Source organism: Hyla sarda, chromosome 13 (assembly GCF_029499605.1).
Source record: "Hyla sarda isolate aHylSar1 chromosome 13, aHylSar1.hap1, whole genome shotgun sequence".
NCBI lineage: Eukaryota > Metazoa > Chordata > Amphibia > Anura > Hylidae > Hyla > Hyla sarda.
In genome coordinates this window covers 29,224,991-29,250,895 of record NC_079201.1, presented here as the reverse complement: position 1 = coordinate 29,250,895, position 25,905 = coordinate 29,224,991, and the positions used below count along the sequence as shown (strand labels likewise).

Here is a 25,905-nt window from a genome sequence, read left to right as displayed (position 1 = left end):
TGGCTCTGTTCTGTTCCCTGCCCCAGTTAATACAGTGAGGAGTCCAAACTCAGGAAGTGTTTCTCTGCACTGAACTTCATTGTCAGCTGCACAGAAAGTGAAAGCTCCACAGATTCTCACAGAAAGCTGCGCAGACTGAAAGCTGCAGGAGAGCCTCACTGATAGCAACACAGACTGAAAGCTACATAGAGCCTGAGGTCTTCTATTCATCACAGCACTGTAACCATGTGAGGACAGAAGTGGTCCCCCAGCAGGCTTCAGTGATGTTATGCCTGCTGGGAAATGCCCACTTTCTCTTGCAGGGAAATTGTAAGGAAAACGGTATAATACAGAGATTTAAAAGCTCTGAATTTTTTTAAGGGTGGGAGGGGTGTTAGGAGTAGTTAGGGAACATAGTCTGAGTTAGTTTAGAAAAGTTCACCCTGTAACAGGTGCTCTTTAACCAGTTAAGGATGCAGGGCACACATGTACATCCTGAGTCCCATTACCGGGGTTTAAAGCGTTCTCACGAGCGTAGAATGTTTGAAACCCTGTGGGTCGCAACTGCTATCAGCAGCCAGGACCCAGGGTTAATGCCGGGCACTGTCGAATGGGCAAATGCTCTGGATTAACCCTTTAGATACTGCGATCAATGTTGATTGCAGCGTCTAAAGTGAAAGTAAAACTATCCCGGGAGCTCAACGGAGCTGATCAGGACTATCGCAACAGGAGGGTCCTCACCTGGCTCCTTGTCATCCAATCGACGATCTACTGCTCCAAGCCTGCTCAGCAGGCTGGAGCAGCAGAGTGCCGATAACACTGATCAATGATATGCTATGGTATAGCATTGATCAGTGTATGCAATCAAAAGATTGCATGGTATAGCCCCATGTGGGGGCTAACAAAAAAGTTAAGTGTTAAAGAAAAAACAGAATAAATGTGAATAAGCCCTCACCCCGTAATAAAAGTTTAAATCACCCCCCTTTACCTACATTTTAAATAAAATAATGTAATTAAAACATTTAAAAAACAATATGGTGCCACCACATGCGTAAATGTTCAAACTATTAAAATATAAGGTTAGCTAAACCGCACGGTCGATGGCGTACACGTAAAAAAATACCAACATCCAAAATGATGTATCTTTGGTCACTTTATATACCATAAAAATATTAATCAAAACAAAAATGGTACTGACAAAAACTACAGACCATGGCGCAAAAAAAAATTAGCCCTCATATAGCCCCTCATTTAGTGCATGTAGTTATAATTTTTTTAAAGTGGTAAAATAAATGACACCTACATAAATTGGGTATCATTATAACCGTATGGACCTACAGAATAAAGATAAGGTGTCATTTTTACCAAAAAGTGCTCTGCATAGAAACGGAAACCCTAAACATTTTCAAACTTGCATTTTTTTTTTCATTTCTCCTCACAAAAAATGTTTCTTTGTTTTGCCACAGATTATGTTATAAGATAAGTAATGTCATTACAAAGTACAATTGGTGACGCAAAAAAAAAAACCCTTTTATGGGTCTGTCGGTGCAAAATTGAACACGTTATGGTTTTTAGAAGGTGAGGAGAAAAAACGAACGTGCAAAAACTAAAATTTTTTGAGTCCTTAACCCCTTAAGGACCCAGCCATTTTACACCTTAGGACCCGGCCATTTTTTGAACATCTGACCACTGTCACTTTAAACATTAATAACTCTGGAATGCTTTTACTTATCAATCTGATTCCGAGATTGTTTTTTCGTGACATATTCTACTTTAACATAGTGGTAAAATTTTGTGGTAACTTGCATCCTTTCTTGGTGAAAAATCCCAAAATTTGATGAAAAATTTGAAAATTTAGCATTTTTCTAACTTTGAAGCTCTCTGCTTGTAAGGAAAATGGATATTCCAAATATTTATTTTATTTTATTCACAAATACAATATGTCTACTTTATGTTTGCATCATAAAATTGACGTGTTTTTACTTTTGGAAGACACCAGAGGGCTTCAAAGTTCAGCAGCAATTTTCCAATTTTTCACAAAATTTTCAAACTCACTATTTTTCAGGGACCAGTTCAGGTTTGAAGTGGATTTGAAGGGTCTTCATATTAGAAATACCCCACAAATGACCCCATTATAAAAACCGCACCCCCCAAAGTATTCAAAATGACATTCAGTCAGAGTTTTAACCCTTTAGGTGTTTCACAGGAATAGCAGCAAAGTGAAGGAGAAAATTCACAATCTTCATTTTTTACACTTGCATTTTCTTGTAGACCCAATTTTTGAATTTTTACAAGGGGTAAAAGGAGAAAATGTATACTTTTATTTGTAGCCCAATTTCTCTCGAGTAAGCACATACCTCATATGTCTATGTAAAGTGTTCGGCGGGCGCAGTAGAGGGCTCAGAAGGGAAGGAGCGACAAGGGGATTTTGGAGAGTACGTTTTTCAGAAATGGTTTTTGGGGGGCATGTTGCATTTAGGAAGCCCCTATGGTGCCAGAACAGCAAAAAAAAACACATGCCATACCATTTTGGAAACTAGACCCCATGAGGAACGTAACAAGGAATTAAGTGAGCCTTAATACCCCACAGGTGTTTCACGACTTTTGCATATGTAAAAAAATAAAAATAAATTTTCACTAAAATGTGTGTTTCCCCCCAAATTTCACATTTTTGCAAGGGTTAATAGCAGAAAATACCCCCCAAAATTTGTAACCCCATCTCTTCTGAGTATGGAGGTACCCCATAAGTTGGCATTAAGTGCATTACGGGCGAACTACAATGCTCAGAAGAGAAGGAGTCATATTTGGCTTTTTGAGAGCAAATTTTGCTCGGGGGCATGTCGCATTTAGGAAGCCCCTATGGTGCCAGGACAGCAAAATAACCCCCACATGGCACACCATTTTGGAAACTAGACCCCTTGAGGAATGTAACAAGGGGTACAGTGAGCATTTACCCCCCACTGGTGTCTGTCAGATCTTTGGAACAGTGGGCTGTACAACATTTTTTATTTGCACAGCCCATTGTTCCAAAGATCTGTCAGACACCAGTGGGGTGTAAATTCTCACTGCACCCCTCATTACATTCCGTGAGGGGTGTAGTTTCCGAAATGGGGTCACATGTGTTTTTTTTTTCTTTTTTGCGTTTGTCAAAACCGCTGTAACAATCAGCCACCCCTGTGCAAATCACCTCAAATGTACATGGTGCACTCTCCCTTCTGGGCCTTGTTGTGCGCCCCCAGAGCACTTTGCGCCCACATATGGGGTATCTCCGTACTCGGGAGAAATTGCATTACAAATTTTGGGGGGCTTTTTTCCCCTTTACCTCTTGTCAAAATGAAAAGTATAGGGCAACACCAGCATGTTAGTGTAAAAAATATTTTTTTTTTACACCAACATGCTGGTGTAGACCCCAACTTCCCCTTTTCATAAGGGGTGAAAAGAGAAAAAGCCCCCCAAAATTTGTTAGGCAATTTCTCCCGAGTACGGCGATACCCCATATGTGACCCTAAACTGTTTCCTTGAAATACGACAGGGCTCCGAAGTGAGAGCGCCATGCGCATTTGAGGCCTGAATTAGGGATTTGCATAGGGGTGGACATAGGGGTATTCTACGCCAGTGATTCCCAAACAGGGTGCCTCCAGCTGTTGCAAAACTCCCAGCATGCTTGGACAGTCAACGGCTGTCCGGCAATACTGGGAGTTGTTGTTTTGCAACAGCTGGAGGCTCCATTTTGGAAACAGTGGCGTACCAGACGTTTTTCATTTTTATTGGGGAGGGGAGGGGGGCTGTGTAGGGGTATGTGTATATGTAGCGTTTTTTACTTTTTATTTTATTTTGTGTTAGTGTAGTGTAGTGTTTTTAGGAGACAGTCACGCGGGCGGGGGATTACAGCGAGTTTCCCGCTGCGAGTTTGAGCTGCCGCGCAAAATTTGCTGCATCGCAAACTTGCAGCCTGATACTCACTGTAAGCCCCTGCCCATGTGAATGTACCCTGTACATTCGCAAGGGGGGGACCTCCAGCTGTTGCAAAACTACAACTCCCAGCATGCACAGTCTATCAGTGCATGCTGGCAGTTATAGTTTTGCAACAGCTGGAGGCACAAGGGTTGGGAAACACTGAGTTAGGAAACAGACAATGTTTCCCAACCAGTGTGCCTCCAGTTGTTGCAAAACCACAACTCCCAGCATGCCCAGGCAGCCGAAGGGCATATTGGGAGTAGTGGTTACGTAACAGCTGGAGGAGAACAGTTTGGGGACCACTGTGTAGTGGTGTCCAAGCTGCAGCCCTCCAGATGTTGCAAAACTACAACTCCCAGTATGCCAAAACTGTCCAGGCATGCTGGGAGTTGTAGTTCTGCAACATCTGAAGGGCCAGATGTTACAGCACTACAACTCCCAGCATGCCTGGACAGTAAGGGCATGCTGAGGATGTGTAGTTTTGCAACATCTGGAAGGGCACAGTGGTCTCCAAACTGTGGACCTCCAGATGTTGCAAAACTGCAACTCCCAGCATGCCCAGACGCCAAGGGCTGTCTGGGCATGCTGGGAGTTGTAGTTTACAGGGTCCCATTACAGCAATGCACGTCGCTTTACGGCGACGTGCATTGCTGTAAAGGGCCCGACCGCGGCTGAAGATCTACTCACCTGTCGCCGCCGCCGCCTTCTTCCTCGCCGGGATCCGGGTCTTCAGGGACGAGGTAAGTACCGGGGCCGGTCCCCAGCACTCCCCCGTCCCCCGCCGCGTCCTCCGGTCTTCCTCCCGTCCTCTCCGGACTTCAAGGGGCCGGGCAGGACGGGAGGAAGTAACCGCCCCCCCTCCTGCGATTGGTCGGTTAACTAACCGACAGATCGCAGGGGATCGGAGGAGGTGGCAGGCTTGCCACCTCGCTCCTATTCTTTAGCATGGTCCTGGCTGTCTGTGACAGCCGGGATCATGCGAAATTACCGGGCGGTCGGGTCCCAGAGACCCGATCAGCCCGGTATCGCCGCAGATCGCAAGGGCGATTTCCCTTGCGATTTGCGGCGATCGCCGACATGGGGGGCCTACATGGCCCCCCTCGGCGTTTGCCCTGGATGCCTGCTGAAGCATTTCAGCAGGCATCCGCTTCCGATCTCTGCCCGGGGCGCGGCAGAGACCGGAGAAACACCAGGACGTACTAGTACGTCCTGGGTCCTTAAAGCCCAGGGTGCCAGGACGTTCTAGTACGTCCTGGGTCCTTAAGGGGTTAAAGGGATACTCTGGTGAAAACCTTTTTTATTTTAAATCAACTGGTGGCAGAAAGTTAAACATATTTGTAAATTACTTATATTAAAAAATCTAAATCCTTCCAGTACTTATTAGCTGCTGAATACTACAGAGGAAATTATTTTCTTTTTGGAATGCTCTCTGATGACATCACGAGCACAGTGCTCTCTACTGTCATTATTATAATAATAATAACGCTTTATTTATTGTTGTCCTTAGTGGGATTTGAACCCAAGTCCCCAGCACTGCAAGACAGCAGTGCTAACCACTGAGCCAACATGCTGCCCTTAGCATACATCTGCTATGCATGGTTGCTAAAAAGGACACAGATGTCAGCTTAGAGCACTGTGCTCGTGATGTCATCAGTGTTCCAAAAAGAAAGGAATTTCCTCTGTAGCATTAAGCAGCTAATAAGTACTGGAAGGATTAAGATTTTTTAATAGAAGTAATTTACAAATATGTTTAACTTTCTGCCACCAGTTGATTTAAAAAGAAAAAAGGTTTTCACCGGAGTACCCCTTTAAGGTGTTAAAGGTGTACTCCAGTGGAATACTTTTTTATTTTTTTCACATCAACTGGCTCCAGAAAGTTAAACAGATTTGTAAATTACTTCTTTAAAAAAAAAAAATCTAAAAAATCTTAATCCTTCCAGTACTTATTAACTGCTATATGCTCCAAGGAAGTTATTTTCTTTCTATCTGACCACAGTGCTCTCTGCTGACACCTCTGTCCATGTCAGGAACTGTCCAGAGCAGGATCAAATCCTCATAGCAAACCTCTCCTGCTCTATACAGTACCTGACATGGACAGAGGTCTCAGCAGAGAGCACTGTGGTCAGAATAAAAAGAATTACACAACTTAAGATATTTTTTTAATTGAAGTAATTTACAAATCTGTTTAACTCTCTGGCACCAGTTGGAAAAAAAAAAAAATAATAATAATAATATATATATATATATATATATATATATATATATATATATATATCCTGCAGAAAAGCAGAAAAAGTAGATGAGAACTTCATAACTAAAAATTTTAAATATATATATTTCTAATAAAAACAATTTTTTATTTTCATTATTATTTCTGTATAAACCTCAAAAGGGAAACACATAAGGGGAGATTTATCAAGAGATTTAGAGCTCTTTTTTTGTTTACAAAAGTCGCACAAAAAGTCGCATCTGCGCCTAAGCAATTTTTTGTGCGACTTTTGGCTGTAAGCAAAAATCTACAAAAGAGCTTATCAAAACAAATTTCAGTTTTCACTTTGCAGTGGTCAGGGATTTATCACAAAAGTCGCAACTGCCCCCAAAGCAGTGTAAATGTAAGCAAGCCTGGACCTGGATTACAAAACTTGCTTTGGAGAGTGGGATTTCATATGTCCCGCCGGGAGCCGAGACCAGAGCTCCTGCGGGAAATATGAAATCACGTCCCACACTCTCCTCCTGTGTGTCACACCCCGGCTATCCATTACCGGACTACTACTCCCAGCATGCCCTAAAAGTGAGGACATGCTGGGAGTTGTAGTTGCAATGGCTGGTAGTTGCAGGCAGGTGGCCCCCCCTGCTTATTGCCAACACCCCCCCTCCCCTGCCAATTGCCAACACCCCCACCCCGGCCTCTCTCCTCCCGTGTGTGTAACGTCCCCCCTCACCACTGCCTATCTTTGCCTCACCGCTGCTGCTCGCAGCAGCCCCCACTCCAGATCTCCCACCTGCTGGCTAGCCGTTACAGGAGTACAACTCCCAGCATGCCCTGTCAGTGAGGACATGCTGGGAGTTGTAGTTGCAACAGCTGGTAGTTGCGGGCTGGTGGCCGGGGAGAGGAGCTGGCAAGCTGTAAAGAATCTGAAACTACCCTGTAACTTCATTTTTCCCATCCTGAGCTGTAATTGGCCAAGACCGACCAGCTTAGGCCGGGAAATATGAAGTTACAGATTAGTTACATATTCCTTGCAGCTGGCCAGCTCCTCTCCCCAACCACCAGCCCAACTACAACTCCCAGCATGTCCTCACTGACAGGGCATGCTGGGAGCTGTAGTCCTACAACGGCTAGCCAGCGGGTGGCAGACCTGGAGCAGGGGCCGGGGGCAGCTGCGAGGCAAAGATAGGTGGCGGTGAGGGGGACGTTACACACACAGGTAAAGAGTGGCCGGGGGATGTTGGCAATTGGTGGGGGGGGGGGGGGTTGGGGGGTTGTCAATAAGAAGGGGGGGGCTCCCTGGCCACAACTACCAGCTATTGCAACTGCAACTACCATAATGTCCTCAGTGTTAGGGCATGCTGAGAGTTGTAATTTTGCAACAGCTAGCGGGCGGGTGGCGGGGGAGCAGCTGGTGCCTCGAACTGTTGCTAAACTACAACTTCCATGACGGGAGTTATAGTTCAGGAACGGGGTGCCTTCAGCTGTTGCTAAACTACAACTTCCATGATGGGAGTTGTAGTTTAGAATTGAGCTGCCTCCAGCTGTTGCTAACCTACAACTTCCATGATGGGACTTGTAGTTTAGAAATGAGATGCCTCCAGCTGCTGCTAAACTACAACTCCCATGACAGGAGTTGTAGTTTAGAAACAGCAAGACTCCAGTTGCTGCTAAGTTACAACTTATATCTTTCCTAGACAACTAAAGGCTGTGTGGAAATTATGTGGTTGTAGTTTAGCAACAGCTGGAGGCTCCCTGTTAGGAAACGCTGGTTTATGGGCGTTTTCTTTAAAGGGAGGGCACTATAAATGTACTAACCCATTTTTCATGTTTTTTTTCTAATCATTTCAGATACGTGTATGCAGAGGATTTCATTTGATTCGGTGGACTACGTCGTTGACCAGCGTTTTAAAAAAAAAATAATATTAATAAAATGGCTAACGAGGGCTTGTGGGTGAGTGTTTTTTTTTTTATAAATGTTTTTAAAAAGTGTTGTGCTTTTTTTGTTTAAATTTACTTTACAGGCTTAGTAGTGGAAACTGTCTTATAGAGGGAATCCATTACTGAGCCATTACTGTATATAGTATAATTATATATATATATATATATATATATATATATATATATATATATATAGATATATTTCAGATGATAATAATAGTTTACAACTAGACAAACTGAAGAGAAGGAAACAATATTGGAAAGAGTGGGCTCTAAATATTTAAGTGATATGAATGTAATACATCATAATTCCAGTATGAATATTATACATAAAAACAGCATTTCAGAAAAAGTTAAATGAAAACAACATAGGCCATTTATTTAATTTGAGCCCTAGAGTCCCATTAGATTGTATACATTACCCCCAAAATGGTAATTTTGTCAGGAAATGCAAATTGTGCTGAAGGGAAGCAACTTTATCTGTAATGTTCTCCTTTAAGATTGCAAGAAATGGCAGAAATAGCACCATTAGGTACCTAGCAACAAAAAGAAATTACCTCAGGCTCTGGACACATCAACCATAATTTTGGATACTGCAAACTTAATTGAACCCTATCCTGAATAATTACATTGTTACATAGTTTTTAAGGCTAAAAAAAAAAAAGACAAGATATCCATCCAGTTCAGCCTATTATTCTATAGTGTTGATCCAGAGGAAGGGAAAAACCCCATGAGGCTGGTGCTAATTTTCTTCATTTTGGTGAGAAAAATTCTTTCCCATCTCCAAATCTAATAGAATATATCCCTGGACCAACAATCCATAACCAGAATCTAGTGATTATAACCTGTAATACTATTACTCTCCAGCATGCATCCAGGCCCCTCCTAATCTCTTTTACTGAGTTCACCATGACCACTTCCTCTGGCAGAGTTCCATAGTCTCTCTGCTCTTACAGTAAAGATCCCTGTCTGTTCTGGTGTAGAAACCTTCTTTCCAACAGCCATAGAGGATGCCCCCTTGTTATATACACAGTCCTGGGTATAAATAGATAATGGGAGAGATCTCTGTACGGTCCCTGATATATTTATACATGGTCATTTAGTTGCCCCTCAGCCACCTTTGTTTCTAAACTAAATAACCCTAAGTCTGATAATCTTCGTGAATACTGTAGTAATCCCATTCCCCGTATTACTCTGGTTGCTTGTCTTTGAACCCTCTCCAGCTCCACTATATCTTTATCTTTCTTGTACACTGGTACCCAGTACTGTACACAATATTCTATGTGTGGTCTGACTAGTGATTTGTACAGCGGTAGAATTATTTCATATTCCCAGCCTGGATTTTTCCTCCCCATGTACATAATCTTACATGTATTAGTGTTGAACTTCATCTGACACTTCTCAGCCCAAACCTCCAGCCTATCCAGATCCATTTGTAACAGTGCACTGTCCTCTATTGTGTCATCTACTTTACACAGTAGTTTGTGCACTCCACCCATTTCACTAAGTGTTTTTAAGTAGGGAATTGCTGGATCTTACATGCCCAGAAACTTAGTGCTAGCCCAAGAGACGCATATCTATAGTGTAGGGTCCATCCCATATGAGGTCACCTTATCGTGGTGGGGTGGTACACACTTTTTGGCTAAATGGTAATTTAAGAACCTCTATTTTTCTCTGTAACAGTATTGCAATAAAAAAAAGTGTTATATTACACATATATCTTAGTGCTAGCAGTGTGCTGCTGTAATTTTTGTTGTTTTTACTTCTAGTTCAGCCGCAGCAGCTTGCACCTGTATACATATATATATATATATATATATATATATATATATATAATAGTTGTGTAGCAGTTGCTGACCATTGCTTTTTATCTACTGTACACAGGTCATTAATAAACAGTTCAGCCCCCACAGGGTTCATGTGGCTATGAGATGTAGGCGCCACGTCTCCAGTGCCCTGACCAGCCATTGTTTCCACAATCTTTTGTAGAAAATGAAGTAGTGGAATGATGTTGTTCATCCCTAATCCGTGCACTTTGGTACACACCATTAGGCTCAAGGACTTGGCCTACCTTCTGTTCTACATGTTTGTGCAGGGCTGGTACTGCCTTTTTTGTAAAGAAATGCTCCTTGTGACTCTCCACCTCGGCTCGCCACAAGCCATTAGTTCTTTGAAAGGTGCTGAGTCCACCACTTGAAAAGGGAGGGACTGTAGCACCAGCATCTTGGACAAGAGCCCATTCTTCTTCTGCGCCGTTGGATGCCCCGCCGTTGAATACTGCTGTCTCTTGGACATCGCTTCGTTGATGGATTGCAGACGGAAGGACTGACAAGAAGTACGAGGAGCCGGAGCATCTGGACCAACAGAAGATGGGAATGACAGACAGCTACCTTCGACTGAGGTGGTGGAGCCTTGGCTGGCTGAAACAGGGAGCGGCGTGCCAATGGGTGATGCAGCAGTTTCTGCAGCAGGCTGGATCACCGCATCGGAGCCACGGTTCTCCCAAGCCACTTAATGGTGACGCTGCCCATGTTGACGTAGGGCAGTGGTGCCAAAATTGGGACCCTGGCCACACTTCACCTTCTGCCAACACATCTTGCATGTGACCATGTTAACATTCTAAAAAAAACTGCCACACCGCTGAGTAGCGGATTTTCCCACCAACAGTCCACACTGACTGACTGCTACTGCTGCTGCTGCTCCACTACCTCCCGGGCAAGTAGGCTGCCGCAAAGCAGGTGGTCTACCCTGGGCACGTTTGGCTCCAGACTTTCTACTTCTGCCACCATGCTGACTCCCAACCATGCTACCTCCTTGCTGGCTCAGTTGCTGCCTCATGGGCAACCTGCAACCCTCTTCTCATTATGATGATGAAGCCCTTTCTGCACCCGGCTCCCAAGTGTGATCGCCTTCATCATCATCGAGTTGTGTCTGCATGTCACTGATGTCATCCTCAACGGTGTCTGTTTCAGGAGCCTTAACTCTCGCAACACCACCTCCCACGCCCCTCTCCTCATCACTACTTGCCCGCCTAGTGGAGGAAGTGGCGGATGTCTCCTCCAATTCTTGGCTGGGCAGTAGCTGCTGATTGTCCTCTAGTTGATCATCCTCGCTGTATAGTGGAGTTGAGCCCACAGCATAAAATACTTCTCTGGAGGGAACAGCATAGGACAGAGGTGGTTGGAGGACAGGGACTCCTCCCAGGCCATGCCAACTGAAGCTTGAGTCTGAGGAACCCTCCGGCTGTTGACTGGGGTGTCAGATGTCACTTGTAAAGAAATGTATGACCGAGTTAACCAATCAATGACGGCAGATGGATTACTGGTCGAGACACGACCAATAGCTGATATTGCAAGCTCAGGCCTCTCGCTGCGACTCCTGCTGCCACTCGCCCCTAGTCTGCTGCGACCTCTGCCTGCACCTGATTAATTTAGGCCTCTGCCACTCCTCTGTGCATGGCCTTGCACTTCTCTGCCTGACAAACTTGTAGAACTGCTGAGTGTGTATGTATTTCACTTATTTGCGGATAATACACCCTAAAAGGTTGCACCAGAAATAAGCATAACTATCTAGTGTTTAAGTGTTTTAGTGCTTTTACAATAACTTCCCCTATGAGCTTTAACCAGAAAAAACGTAGAACTCCTATGTGCGTATATATTTCACTTATTTGCGGATAATACGCCCCAGTACTGTTGCACTAGAAATAAGTAGAACAATCTAGTGCATATGTCTGTTAGTGCTTTTACACTAACTGCCCCCTAGTGGCTTTAAAGGGAACCAATCATCAGATTTTACCCTATATAACGATTGTCAAAGCGTTTTATAGGGTAAAAATCTTTATCCTCACCAACCCCAGGGATGCTCCTGCCCCCATGGATGGTAAAGATATGAACTTATAAACTAGTCCCCGCTAACCCCGCAAGTAGTCCCCTGGTCGGAGAGCTCCTCTCACCTAGTCCTGTTACTTCGGCCGGCAGCGACGCCCCCTCGGCTTGATTGACGGGGAGCGTCATCTCTCTGCTCACTGAATAGACAGAGCAGAGCGATGACGCAACCCGTCAATCAAGCCGAGGGGGCATCGCTGCCGGCTGAAGTAACAGACTAGGTGAGAGGAGCTCCCCACCCAGGGGACTACTTGCAGGGCCAGCGGGGACTAGTTTATAAGTTCATATCTTCACCATCCCTGGGGCAGGAGCGTCCCCTGGGGATGATGAGGATAAAGATTTTACCCTATATAACACTTATATAGGGTAAAATCTAATGACTGGTTCCTTTTAACCATAGAAAACGTCGAACTGCTAAGTGCGTATAAATTTCACTTATTTGTGGTAAATACGCCGCAAAAAGGTTGCACTAGAAATAAGCGTAACCAACTAGTGTGTAAGTGTTTTAGTGCTTTTACACTAACTGCCCTATGAGCTTGAACCATAGAAAACTAGAACTGCTGAGTGCGTATATATTTCACTTATATGTGGATCATATACCCCAGTACGGTTGCTCTAGAAATAAGCATATCAATCTAGTGCGTGTGTCTGTTAGTGCTTTTACACTAACTGCCCCCTAGAAGCTTTAACCAGAAAAATGTAGAACTGCTGAGTGCGTATATATTTCACTTATTTGCGGACAATATGCCACAAAAAGGTTGCATCAGAAATAAGTGTACTCTCTCGCACTCTGAACTGTGCCTGCCTGTCTGCCTGCCTGCAGTGATGCAGGCTTGAGGTGAATGGATTCGCTGCTGTGAAGAATAAGATCTAAATTGTCAGTAACACACAGTCTGCTCTCTGAGCTACAAGTCCCAGAAATCCCTGTCTTCAGCAATGGCTGCTGAATGTATAGGGATGTGACATCACAGGGCTGGCTGTCTGCTGATAGGCCGCAAGCCACCATGTGATTCAGGATGATCCCTCCTACCCACCTTCCCAGAATTCCTTGCCCATGTCCTCACACATGTAGCAGCCATTTTAGCCACCCTGCCTGCACAAAATGGAGTTTAATAAAGGGATTTGTTTTATTGAATTGTGGCAAAATTTGGATCCGTTTCAAATCAAATTTTCCATGACATTCGTAACAAATTTGGATTTGCCCGATTCGATTCGCTCATCTCTAGTCCAAACGATTAAAATATAACGTTAACCTCAAGCTCGTTTTGGGCTTTAGGTCAAAGGCAATTTTTGCAATTTCGTCTTTTCCTCCTCGCCTTTTAAGAGACATAACTCTTTTATTTTTCCATCCATAGACCCATATGATGTATTTTTTTTAGCAAACAATTGTACTTAGTAATGACTCCTTTTATTTTATAATAAATGGTATGGCGCAAACAAAAAATATTACTTGGGGTGGGGGGAATTTAAAAAGAACTCTAATTTTGCAACTTTGGGTGGAGAGGGTTGTTTTTACGCACTTTATGGTAAATATGACGTTATTTTATGATTTCTTGGTCAATTTGATCAAAATGATACCTAATTTATATAATTTGCTATTATTGTAATAGGTTTTAACCTGTTAAGTACGCAGGATGTACCTGTACATCATGGTCCCGTTACCAGGGTTTGAAGTATGCTCACAAACTGAGCACATTTAAAACCCGGTGGGTCCCAACTACTATCAGCAGCCAGGACCCTGGGTTAATGCCAAGCACAACTATGCGGCATCTGAAACGATAATAAGATGATCCCGACAGCTCAGCAAAGTCCTGATCAGCTGAGAGGACGTAGGGTGAGCCCTTACCTGCCTCCTCGCTGTCTGAACGGTCTTCTGATACTCCAACATGGCATAGCATTAACCAGTGTATGCAATCAAAATATTGCATGGTTAAAAAAAATGTGTTAAAAAAAAGTTAATAAAAGTGAATAAACCTTTCCCATAATAAAATTGTTAATCACCCCCCCCCTTTTCCTATGTTTAAATAAAATAATGTAATAAAAAAATATAAATAATCATATGTAGTACTGCACGTGCATAAATGTCCGAACTATTTAAATATAAATGTAGCTAAACCGCATTGGTCGATAGCGTACATGTAAAAGAAAGTCCAAAATTGCGAATTTTTTGTTCACTTAATATACCATATAAAAATGTATAAAAAGGAATCTAAAAGTCCAAATCAAAACAAAAATGTTACCGATAAAAACTAAAGACCACGGTGCAAAAATCGGCCCCTATATAGCCCCATATGCGGAAAAATAAAAAAGTTATAGGGGTCAGAATTTTGGTGCATGTAGTTATAATTTTTCAGTAGTTAAATAATACCTACATAATCCAGCAAATCCAGCAAATTCGAAAAAAATTATTGGGCAATTTAGAGATCTGACCCATACTTAGGCAAGATATTACCTGAAAAACCTAACCTCACCTTTCGGAGGGCTCCCTTTTTATGTAACATTATTGCACCCAGTCGAGCTAAAAGGTAATCCAAAAGTATTTTGGCCATTACTTCCATCTCTCTCAAGAAAGGTGTTTTCAAGTGTGGGAAACTGAGATGTCTGTGCTGTTCAACAATTGTAAACACACTTGAGAAAGCTATGCTATCAAATCCAATATGACATGCCAAAGATCATATATCATTTATTTAATAAACTGTAAATGTGGCAAACAGTATGTCTGACGCACGACCAAGCAACTCCACCGGCGATTACACCAGCATCGGAGCAATATTAAAAAAAGGTTTTGTACATCATGGCCTCTCCCGGCACATTGCGCACAAAGGAGAATCAAATAGCATTTCTATCTTACCAATAGAGCAGATCTCCCCGTCTGTCACTAACAGATTCTAAGTGCTAGTTAGAAAAGAGATGCACTGGATTTACGGAAGAATTGTGTTATATTGTCTGGATATATATATCTCCTAATTTATGTTTGTTATATATGACCCGGTAAATTTTAGCGGTTTTTTTTTTCTGCATAAACATGACACTCTGAACGCTGTACCAATCAAAGGACCTCACGAAGAGCGGGTCCCACCTGAATCGTGTAGTTCACAGCGCTTTTATTAAATACAAGTTTTATTTATTATTTCCATTGTCCGATTCGGTTTGTGACATATCCCTATGGGAGAGTGCTAAGAGGATCGTATTCTTCTCCTGCTTTTGCAGCTTCTCACAACCTACACAATATGGGTATCCTTGTGACCATATGGATCTACAAAATAAAGATAAGGTGTCATTTTTACTGAAAAGTGCACAGCATAGAAACGGAAGCCAAAAAAAGTTACAAAATGGCATTTTTTTTTATAATTTCACCCCACAAACTATTTTTTTTTGTTTCACCGCAGATTGTTTTAAAATAAATGATATCATTACAAAGTACAATTGGTGACGCAAAAAAACAGCCCTTATATGGATCTGTAGGTGAAAAATTTAAAGTGTTATGAAGGGGAGGAGGAAAAAACTAAAGTTCAAAAACGAAAATTGGCTGGGTTCTTAATGGATAAGTATCATGGAGAAAAACCTTATCTCCTATCCTGAGCGCTGGTAAACACTGGCAAACGCTGGCAAACGCTGTCATCTTCTGACCCCTATAACTTTTTAATTTTTCCGTGTATGGGGCGGTATGAGGGCTCATTTTTTGCGCCGTGATCTGAAGTTTTTAACGGTACCATTTTTGCATTGATAGGACTTATTGATCGCTTTTTATTCATTTTTTCATGATATAAAAAGTGACCAAAAATGCACTATTTTGGACTTTGGAATTTTTTTGCGCGCACGCCATTGACCGTGCGGTTTAATTAACGATATATTTTTATAATTCGGACATTTCCGCACGCGGCGATACCATATATGTTTATTTTTATTTTTAATTACACTGTGTTTTTTCTTTTATGGGAAAAGGGGGGTGATTCAAACTTTTAATAGGGAAGGGGTTAAAGGATGTTTATTCACTTTTTTTTTCCACTTTTTTTTTGCAGTGTTATAGGTCCCATAGGGACCTATAACACTGCACACACTGATCTTTTACATTGATCACTGGTTTCTCATAAGAAACCAGTGATCGATGATTCTGCCGCATGACTGCTCATGCCTGGATCTCAGGCACTGAGCAATCATTCTGCGATCGGACAGCGAGGAGGCAGGTTGGGGCCCTCCCGCTGTCCTGTCAGCTGTTCGGGATGCTGCGATTTCACCGCGGCTATCCCGAACAGCCCATTGAGCTAGCCGGCATGCTTTCGGTTTCACTTTAGACGCGGCGTTCAACTTTGAACGCCGCGTCTAAAGGGTTAATAGCGCGCGGCACAGCGATCAATGCCGCGCGCTATTAGCCACGGGTCCGGGCCCGACCCGCTATGACGCGGGGCCACGCCGTGGCCCCGCGTTATAGATCGGGAGTGGACACATGACGTTCCAGTACGTTATGTGTCCTTAAGGGGTTAAAGGGGTACATTCTTTTTTTAAGTCAACTGGTGTAAGAAAGTTAAACAAATTTTTAGAATAGAATAGACAAAATGTCTATTTAAAAATCTTAATCTTTTTAGTACTGTATAATGCAGAGGAAGTTCTTTTCTTTTTGAATTTCTTTTCTGTCTGACCACAGGGCTCTCTGCTGACACCTCCATGTCAGAAATTGTCCAGAGCAGGAACAATTCCCCATAGCAAACCTCTTCTGATCTGGACAGTTCCTGACATGAACAGAGGTGTCAGCAGAGAGCACTGTGGTCAGACAGAAAGGGATTTAAAAAAACTTCCTCTGTAGTATACAGCAGCTGATAAGTACTGGAAGGATTAAGATTTTTAAATAGAAGTAATTTACAAATCTGTTTAACTTTCTGTCACCAGTTGGTTTAAAAAAACCAAAATGTTTTCCACCAAAGTACCCCTTTAAGGGGTAAAAAAAAAATCAAACTTTTAACAAAATTAGTATGCTTAAAATTGCCCTATTCGACCCCTATAACATTTTTAATTTTTCCGCATACGGGGCTGTATGAGGGCTCATTTTTTGTGCTGTGATCTGTAGTTTTTATTGTTACCATATTTGTTTAGAAGGGATTTTTTGGTCAATTTTTATAAAGAGTTTTCTCTAATAAGACCAAAAAAAATCAACATTTCTGGCATTTGGTACTTTTTGACCTTCATACCCAATATGTTTAATATGTTTAAATATAATTATTATTTATTTATTTTGTAAAAAGAATAAAAGGATGTTTTTATTTTTATTAGAGGAGGGGCTTTGATGATTTAAAAAACTTTTTTTTTTATTTGAAATCATTAGCTTACATTCACTTTATAATGGTATGCCTATTACAGTGTGATCACTGCTCCACTGATACAGGGATGGCTCTGCCAGGCTGCTTTATTAGAGTGTCAATCGGGTGTTTGGGGGGCGAGTAACAGGACCCGCTGATATTTTAGCTTATCATATTGCGGGGGGCTGATAAGCACTGCTGACCTACCAGCATGTGTAAGTTATTGCTTTAGACGCGGTGATTGGCATTGAGCATGGTAACTAAAGAGTTAAATACGGGCAGTGGCAGAACCGCCACTCTCCGTCATTAGCGGTGAGTGTCTATCAGGGAGTTCCATACTCTCCCACTTAGCTGCTATGTTCGTCTTAGCAACCGTCAGAACATGTACAATTACAGTCACGTCTTGGATGGGGATGTGTCCTAAAAGTAATGAAGCAATGCGACCTCCTGTCCCCTGGGGATTGAGAAGCTCTGTACTTCACATAGCTTTCTGTGTATTTAATGCCACAGGGGGGCAGCAAATGGAACCTGACATGTGAACTCCCTGCACAGAGGGCAATATCAGGTTTCACACCGGCTGTTCACCCCATTTTTCGGGCATAAAACGTTCCAAACGGCATACCTTGGAATGACAGAAAAGGTGGTGACATTTTACATCCTACTAAGGGCCACTAAATCCCTATTAGAGGTTACCACACATGCAACAGTACCAATGTGATTTATCTCTTGAAGTGTCCGCGCGGTTTTGTCTATGTAGGACAGACCTACCGGATGATTAAAACCATAGTCGGCGAACATAAGTCTGCAATAAGATGTTATACACATGAAGAATCACATGAAGAATCCGTACCGCAACATGGAGAGACAACTGTGGCCAAGCATTTTAAAGCACATGGACATGTAGAGTCTGATCTAAGATGGCACGTTATTGAGGAGGTAAAGGGGAACAGTAATGTGGATGTGAATAGAAAGAATTTGCTGAAGAGGGAAACATTTTGGATAATAGAGCTAGAATCTCTGGACAGAAAGGACTGAATTAAAATTGTAACTTTAAAGGGGTACTCCGGCCCTAAGACATCTTATCCCCTATTCAAAGGATAGGGGATAAGATGTATGATGGCGGGGGTCCGCTGGGGACCCCCGCAGTCTTGCATTCAGCACCCACCTCTTTGAGCTGCACGCCGTGCTGCCAGCTCACAAACTGCCAGGTGCCAACCACAGGGCAGAAGTATCATGACGTCACGACTCCACCCCAGTGTGATGTAACGCCCCGCCCCCGCTATGCAAGTCTATGGGAGGGGGCGTGGCGGTCGTCACGCCCCCTTCCATAGACTTGCATAGCGGGGGCGGAGTTGTGACGTCATGATACTCCGGCCCCGTGGTCGGCACCCGGCAGTTTGTGAGCTGGCATGCAGCTCAAAAAGGTGGGTGCCGAATGCAAGAGTGCGGGGGTCCCCAGCGGCGGGACCCCCACGATCAGACATCTTATCCCCTATCCTTTGAATAGAGAATAAGATGTCTTAGGGACGGAGTACCCCTTTAAGGTCTACTTGTAACAGTGGATTTGAGCGTGTTAGCATGTACTGGATGGTAAATGAAGCATTGTGATATGCGCTTGTCTGAAAGAGTTAACCACTCACCTGTGTCCAGCCGCTACCATTCTTAAACCCACTTCCGTACAAAACCTGTGCGCATGACTAAGGGGGCGTGCCCCTGAAACGTAGCCACGGCAGGTTTGTACTCGTGTCTCTCTCCATCTGACCGAGGTACGCTGTTTTACATCTTGCACAATGAATATTGGCACTTATGTCTGAATACATGCATGAATATATAGTGACTATTTATTGAATAAACATGTGAAGGATTGAATACTGACAGCAAAAACAAAAAAAAACTAAAATGTAGCCAGCACCTATACCCAATACACAGGTGCAGGCTGTGGCAAGCACAAAAGATGTAAAAAAAAGAAAATGGCAGCAGCACAATTGGTCAACAAAATGGAGGCTCTTAGGGCACTTTTGATAAATTTGTGTCCCCCCCATCCACCACGTGGAGGTGGCCTCAAACAAAATGGAGGCTCTTAGTGCACTTTTTGATCAAAACGTGTCCCCCCATCAACCACGCAGAGGTGGCCTCATATGAGGCCACCTCCGCGTGGTGGATGGGGGACACACGTTTTCTTTTTTTTATATGTATTGAATGTCTGAACATCAGTATGGACATTATGCTTTATTAACCTGTCTGCAGTAGGAACACCATGATCTATTGAGCATATAAATGGCAGGGAAGAACCGCAGATGGTGCCAAACAAATCCTGCAATTGTTTCCGGCGGGCTCTACAAGCCAAGATGGCGCAGGAGTAGAGGAAGAGGTAGAGGAAGAGAGGGTGTGTGGATGTGCTGCTGACTTCATTCATGAGCTGTTGGAATCCCTCAGTTCCTCTGTTGCACCATCCCTGCTCGGCTTCGCAGAGCTGAACTTACCAAAACCCCTACTGGATACATACCAGCTTCTCCCAGCAGTGTGGCGTCTGCTATCAGCCAATTCCACACCTCTTCGGCAGACTGCTAAACCAACAACTTCACCCATAAGAGCTGTGGATAACTTGCTGTACTAAGACTCCTTCTCTCTCTCCAACACCACCACTCTCCTAGAAATCCCCATTGGTGTCTCATCACCTCTTAGGACAGTGTCCATTAACCCCTTCTGCTAATGCACCCATCGGAGCTCCAATAACTGAGACCACTATGAGAAGCTTGCTAAAAGATCATAAAAGCTCTATACAGGCGAATATCTCTATCTCCATACAACAACTCCACACTGACTTATGTGCTATTGGTGAGTGCACCTCACACATCAAGAACAGAATTTCAGAGCTGACTAGTTCTCTCAATGTGGTTATTGATATGACTAATGCACTACAAGATGAAGTGGCAGCTCTAAAACTCCAGTTAGTGGATGTTGGGGACCGCTTCCCTAGAAACAATGTCCGCACCCGCAGAAAATATCAAACCTGACCTACTGGACAAATTCATCCTTGACCACTTCTCTCTATTAGTTCAACAGTCAAATGATCAGGACTTATTTATTGACTGGGCCCATCGCCTGCCCCAAGACATTCAGGGTAAACATTATAAAAAAAAACATGGAGTAGGCCAATTTCACCCTAATGTATAAATGTAGTACAGATCCATGATGCAAACATATTACAGAACATTCTGCATTAGCATTTCATCAGTATTATGGAGGCATGATAACAACTATATTTACATAGTAACATAGTTCATAAGGTTAAGAAAAGACAATGGTCCATCAAGTTCAACCTATTGCGTCCCTACTGTATTCATCCAGAGGAAGCCGATAAAAAACCCTATGAGGCTGATGCCAATTGCTCCATAACAGAGGCAAAATTCCTTCCCTATGATAATGACATAAGAAGCAAATGCTGTGTTTCTAAATGATGTGCATCCTTTATATGACCTAGTGAAAAACAATAGCACTATAACAAATTCATACTATAGGTCCAATAAAATAAACATAATCCTTATAAGACACACTGATGTGATAGAGACCTTACAATATGAAGACACATTACGTATCATCATCACTGGTGGTTTCCATAAAATGCTTCACACATGCTTGTAAAATCCCATGTCACAAAGGCCATGAACCAGGATGTGGAGGGCTAATCTCTGTAGGCTTTTTTTAATATGATTTCTCAATGTGAAAAAATGTAATGATGATCAATAAATTCTACGGATGTATCCTTCTCTACAAGGTTTATGCAGTTCTGATCAGTAAAGTCTTTTATTTGCCCTCCAACACATTTATAGGATACAAGTATAATAAAGCATTAAGCTCAACACCTGGAATTTCCTCTTTATCTGAGATCTGCCTAGTGTAATGAAAAAGCTTACAAGACCCCTGAGTATCAGCTGCAGGAAAACAATTCACTTGGATTTTTTTTTTTGTAGATTCTGTTTTAGAATTTCTCTTAATCTTCTAGCTCCAAAGAAGATCCGAGGAGATTAGTAAGAGCAGCGCCCACACGTTCAACAAAGATGGGCACCTTGTTTGGCACCAATGGGGCAAAAGCAGTAGATGCAGTAACAATTAAACAGGATTGCATGATTAACACTGTGAATAAAAATTTGTATAATGCCCCCCCCATTATACAAATTTTTATTCACAGTGTTAATCATGCATTCTATGATTCCCAACACGTTTTGAGGGGCTATACCCCTAATCGTCAGATGACCTGATGAAGAGGAGGTTTAACATGAACCGATTCTATGATTATTTCCTTTTAATTTACAGTGGTTAATGTTTGAATCCATTGCCAAAAGAATGTATATAACATAATGAATGCAGCGAGCCAGATCTGAACTCTAACCTGCATGTGATTTCTTCTGTGTGTTGCAAAATTTTTGAGAACATTTAGTGCTTAGTTGAAAACTATTGATTGCATTAAACCCTCATTCATACAATCATAAAGCAAAGAAAATAAACAGTCTTTATGCCAAAATACCAGGTATCTATTGTATGGTAAAAATTTCCATCAATGCTTTTATATAATTACTGGAATACATGAAGCTTTCCTATGGAGCAGGAGAACAATTAACTAGGTTTAGTTCACTCTCTACTTTTTACTCTTTTGTCTCTAGCTAATATTGAGTCTGGGAACAATGCACCCTAACAGAGCCTTTTGAGGCCCGAACAACACATTGTTGACAGATTTACTAAGCAAAAAGCATCAAACAATGTGCACCAAATTTGTCATGTATTATAGACAATATATTTGCCTCCTTTGACAGTTTTGAGAAATGGCCAGAAAAAAGGGTATAGCTAGGACTAGTTGGAAAATAAACCTCATCCATTACTGATGTCCACCAAGGGACTAATATGTCTATTGGGTTTTGCCAAGTCTACCAAGCCAGGTTCTATGGGCTTGTTTCACAAAAGCATTATATGGACGCATTCCTTATTATAGCCTTATTACAACCTGAATGCAGGTCTGACATCTGTCAACTCAGGTCTTCAGACTAACGCTTAGTCCTAGACTTGTGAAATTAACCCCTTAAGGACTCAGCCCATTTTGGCCTTAAGGACTCAGACAATTTAATTTTTAAGTTTTCATTTTTTCCTCCTCGCCTTCTAAAAATCATAACTCTTTTATATTTTCATCCACAGACTAGTATGAGGGCTTGTTTTTTGCGTGACCAGTTTTCCTTTGTAATGACATAACTCATTATATCATAAAATGTATGGCGCAACCAAAAAACACTATTTTTGTGGGGAAATTAAAACGAAAAACGCAATTTTGCTAATTTTGGAAGGTTTTGTTTTCACGCCGTACAATTTATGGTAAAAGTGACATGTGTTCTTTATTCTGAGGGTCAATACGATTAAAATGATACCCATTATTATATACTTTTATATTATTGTTGCGCTTAAAAAAAAATCACAAACTTTTTAACCAAATTAGTACGTTTATAATCCCTTTATTTTGATGACCTCTAACTTTTTTATTTTTCCGTATAAGCGGCACTATGGGGGCTCATTTTTTGCGCCATGATCTGTACTTTTTTTTGATACCACATTTGCATATAAAAAACTTTTAATACATTTTTTATAATTTTTTTTTAAATAAAATGTATTAAAAAAGTAGGAATTTTGGACTTTTTTTTATTTTTTTTCGTTCACGCCATTCACCGTACGGGATCATTAACATTTTATTTTAATAGTTCGGACATTTACGCATGCGGCGATACCAAATATGTCTATAAAAAATGTTTTTTACGCTTTTTGGGGGTAAAATAGGAAAAAACAGACGTTTTACTTTTTTATTGGGGGAGGGGATTTTTCACTTTTTTTTTTACTTTTACTTTTACATTTTTTTACATTTTTTTTTACACTTGAATAGTCCCCATAGGGGACTATTCATAGCAATACCATGATTGCTAATACTGATCTGTTCTATGTATAGGACATAGAACAGATCAGTATTATCGGTCATCTCCTGCTCTGGTCTGCTCGATCACAGACCAGAGCAGGAGACGCCGGGAGCCGCACGGAGGAAGGAGAGGGGACCTCTGCGTTATGAATGATCGGATCCCCGCAGCAGCGCTGCGGGCGATCCGATCGTTCATTTAAATCGCGAACCGCCGCAGATGCCGGGATCTGTATTGATCCCGGCACCTGAGGGGTTAATGGCGGACGCCCGCGAGATCGCGGGCGTCGGCCATTGCCGGCGGGTCCCTGGCTGCGATTAGCAGCCGGGATCAGCCGCGCATGACACGGGCATCGCTCCGATGCCCGCGGTTATGCTTAGGACGTAAATGTACGTCCTGGTGCGTTAAGTACCACCTCACCAGGACGTACATTTACGTCCTGCGTCCTTAATGGGTTAAAGGGGTACTCCACTGCCCCAGTGCTCAGAACATTTTGTTCCAAATGCTTGCTGCGGGCTGTGGGGATTGTGATGTCATGGCCACGCCCCTCATGATGACATGGCCACGCCCCTTGTGACATTTCCAGGCTGTCACGCCCTCTCCCATAGACTTGCATTGAGGGGGAGTGACGTGACATCACAAGGGACGTGCCCCTGACATCACGAACCCCGCAGCCTGCACCCAGCGTTTGGAGCAAAATGTTCCAAACACTGGAACAGTGGAGTATCCCTTTATTACTGCATCTGTATTGCACTTGTATGAAACCAGACGAATATTTGATAATTCTTAATGTTGGGACACTATTGATAAATCTATCCAAATGTTTAGGCTAGCTTCAGACTACGGAGAAAATTTCCGCCCGAAGATTCCGATTGCGGCCAGCACTGACTAAATCAGTTGGCGCTAGTACCGTGCGGACACTGCAGTCTCCAATAGACTGCAATGTGTTCTGCGCGGATTTCCGCCTGAAGAAAGAGCACAGCCATTCTTCAGCCGGAAATTTCCAAGCGGTTTTTCCGTTCACAAATTCCGCTTCACAATTTCTGAAGTGTGAATTTGTAAACGGAAACCCATTCACTACACTATACATTTTAGCAAACAGAATTTCTGCTTGCAATTTCAAAGCGGAATTGCAGGCAGAAATTCTGTATTCTTAACCTAGCCTTACAGTTCTTAGTCAACAGTGGTGATTGGGTCAACCATAATCAATAAATGAGATGTAGAAGATCCCAGAGGAATCTACTCACAGAGGTAAATGGACAAAGACCATGATTAAAATAACAAAGATTTATTGCTCAATCAACGTTCTTTGTTATTCAGCCCATTTTCACCTTAAGGACTCAAAAAAATTTTTATTTGCACATTCGTTTTTACCTTCTAAAACTAGGGATGAGCGAATCGAATCTGATGAATCTGAATTTGTTAAGAATTTCAGGAAAAATTTGATTCTCAATGAATGTGAATATTGTTGCGATTTGATTGCGTGAATTGCTTCATTAAACTCCATTTAGTGCGGTCTACGCTCCAGGGAATTTAAAATGGCGGATCCACATGTGAGGACATGGGGCAAGGAATCCTGAGAAGGCGGGAGCAAGGGTCGGCGGGATGACCCTGAATCACATGCAGCCTTGTACCATTTTGTCCCTGCTTAAGTCTCAAGGGCCTAGTTACTGTGAAAGGCCAGGCAAAAGTACACACCTGCTGGTGTTGTAGACAAAAACATTTTTAAGCATACTGGAGTGCATTGCACTCGCCTCATAAGTGCATACCACATACGTACATCTAAGTTGTGTACCATTTTGTTCCTGTTAAAGTCTTAAGGGCCTAGATACTGTGAAAGGTCAGCCAAAAGAACACACCTGCTGGTGTTGTAGACAAATACTATTTTAAGCATAATGGGGCGCACTGTATTCCCCTTATAAGTGCATACCACATATGGACATCTAAGAGGTGTACCATTTTGTTCCTATTAAAGTCTTAAGGGCCTAGATACTGTGAAAGGCCAGCCAAAAGTACACACCTGCTGGTGTTGTAGACAAATACTGATTTAAGTGTAGCTGAGCGCATTGTATTCCCCTCATATGTGCATACAGCATAGGTACATCTAAGTGATGTACCAATTTGTTTCTGTTAAAGTCTCAATGGCCTAGTTACTGTGAAAGGCCAGGCAAAAGTACACACCTGCTGGTGTTGTAGACAAATACTGTTTTAAGCGTAGTGGAACATATTGTACTCCCCTCATTTACGCACTAAGTTTGTCAGGCAGAGAAGTGCCAGGATGTTCAGAGAGGAGTGGCAGAGGCCTAAATTCATCTGGCAGAGGTCACCACAGACTAGGGGCAAGTGACAGCAGGAGTCACAGCAAGAGGCCTGAGCTCCAGGTATCAGCTAGCGGTCGTGTCTCGACCAGCAACCCATCTGCCATCATCGATTAGTTAACATAGTCATCCACTTCATCACAAGTGACATTTGACACCCCCAGTCAACAGTCGGTGGGTTCCTCAGACACAACCCTTAGTTGGCATGGCCCAAGAGCAGTCCCTGTCCTCCCATTGCCTCTGTTCTATGCTGTTCCCTCCCCCACAGAAGTATCTTATGCTGTGGGTTCAGCTACACTATTTAGTGAGGACGATCTACTAGAGAGCAGTTAGCAGCTACTGCCCAGCCAAGAATTGGAGGAGACATCCGCA

At 42.6% G+C, this 25,905-nt stretch overlaps 1 protein-coding gene and 1 long non-coding RNA gene across 8 annotated transcripts in view; one reads left to right on the top strand and one right to left on the bottom strand.

Annotated features, from left to right (window-relative positions):
• Positions 1–8,092, top strand: part of LOC130297750 (uncharacterized) — a 55,988-nt gene extending 47,896 nt beyond the window's left edge. For both annotated transcript variants that reach the window (XR_008849673.1, XR_008849672.1), the window contains exon 3: positions 7,997–8,092. This is a non-coding gene — a long non-coding RNA (uncharacterized LOC130297750). The remainder of the gene's footprint in view (positions 1–7,996) is intronic.
• The window catches only part of ANKFN1 (ankyrin repeat and fibronectin type III domain containing 1), a 597,928-nt gene that overhangs the window by 471,722 nt on the left and 100,301 nt on the right, over positions 1–25,905 (bottom strand). The gene's annotated exons all lie outside the window — the stretch shown is intronic.